Below are 2,101 nucleotides of genomic sequence, written 5' to 3'. Positions count from 1 at the left end.
TATTATATATTCCATATTCTATATAAATTGATTTTAATTGAGTTTTTGGCCTGTAATTTTGGATTTTGTCCCTAATATTATTATTACTATATATATATATATATATATATATATAGTAGAGTAGCCGAGGTCAAAACCTTCATGAGAGACCAAATGGTTTCTGTAAATATGTATAGGCACGGCTTACTGGGGCTTTTAGCCAACTGGTTTTGAGATCCGATGATACGCCATAAAGCTAAGCCCTTTATGGAGGTGAAACCTAAGGTGATCCCATAAACCGGCCTTATCTAACTTTTATGTGTGTGTGTGTGTGTCTGTGTGTGTGTGTGTCTGTGTCTGTGTGGTGCGCGTGTGCACGTCCACCACCGCTTGACACGATGGCTATACGACACGATCTGTGTCCAACGCAGGGTGGCCCAGTTACAGCTGAGTGGACTGGTGCAACGAGAAAATGTGTTTTGCAGAAGAACATATCGCACAACCTGTCTGGGAATCGAAACCACGATCTCACGATCGTGAGTTCGACACGCCTAACCACTAGGCCACGTGCCTTCACACACACACACACACACACTCGCGCACACATACAAACACACATACACTCATACATATACATACACATACACATACATACATACATACACACGCATATACATACATATACATATACACACACATACACATATAAATACATACATATAAATCTGCACACACACACACACACACGCATACGCACACACACACGCACACACACACACACACGTACATGTAGCTGGAGTTGCATGATAACAGTTTGACTCAGCTTCACATGATCTAAAAATCTTGCTGTTTCATGGGACACGTCCATCTCATTAGATGTTCGGGGTGGGGGGAGACTGGAAAGTTTGAAAGAAATTCAACATAGCTTCTACGAGAGACTACTGAAAAGTTCTTGGCTTTATGGGTGTCGCAAAAGGCCTGGCTGGAAGCCCAATGTCAGAGTTATTTTACAGGGCTTAGAAAAAACTGAAGGACCACTGCAATAAGTGTGTGAATTTGAGAGGGGAATATGTTGAATGAAACCATAATTAACTGATCCCCCTGTATTTTCTTTTACCCAAAGCCAGGAACTTTTCAACACCCCTTCGTAGATAAGTCTCAACGGGTCAGCTGAGGCTACATGTTATACTAATGCTATCAAAGCGGTATAGTATATCTAGCGACATCAGTTCCGTATTGGATATCGCACAATAAGGAAGTTTCGTTTTTGGAGAAAGCGCGATAAAAAAAATTGCTTGCACTTTTATACGATTTTTGTTTGTCCTTGTGTAACTTGCATACACAAATATGCATATACAAATATGCATGCACAAGATTTTTACACACACACACATAAACACATAATATATATATTACAAAAATGCATAATCATAAGTGATTCAGCTGAAAATTAAAAGTAAAGAAATGAGAATTTTTTTTTTTTTTTACGGAAATTGCCGAAGAAATTACTTCCACTTCCCGTGTACGATTGACCCAGTCGAAACAACCTTTAAATGTCGTATCGTAATCCTTTCGATAGCACCTTACTAACTTACCAATCACCCGAAGTCTTGCCATGGAATAAATCTGTATACATGAGAACACTAACATCATGGGAGTTGGAAAGGGGATTATCAAAACGTATAATCCCTGACTGATGTTCTGATGCATAAATAACACTGGGATGGACCTGGGAACGGGGACTGAGGAGCACGTGCCTCCGCCAAGAAAAGAAGTGCGCCCTACTAAATATTATTACGCTCTCTTCTCCTCGAATTGTGTGTTCCATTCTGACTTTGTGCCCTGCCTTTGAAAAATTCCTGGGACCGCGCAAGTAACACTGTGTCGCCAGCAGCCACCCATGCGTACCGGCCTTCCCTCTCCACACCACCGATGTTACCCAAGGGAAAGGCTAATGGGCCGATACAGCTTGACACCAGTGACGTCGCAACTCATTTCTACAGCTGAGTGAACTGGAACAACGTGAAATAAAGTGTCTTGCTCAAGAACACAACATGCAGAACTCACAATCTCACGATCAAGCTCGACGCTCTAACCACTGAGCCATGCGCTTTCACTATAT

This window comes from Octopus bimaculoides, chromosome 25 (genome assembly GCF_001194135.2).
Source record: "Octopus bimaculoides isolate UCB-OBI-ISO-001 chromosome 25, ASM119413v2, whole genome shotgun sequence".
NCBI classification, from domain to species: domain Eukaryota; kingdom Metazoa; phylum Mollusca; class Cephalopoda; order Octopoda; family Octopodidae; genus Octopus; species Octopus bimaculoides.
The sequence above is the reverse complement of the archived record's forward strand: the minus strand, read 5'-3'. Positions refer to the sequence as shown.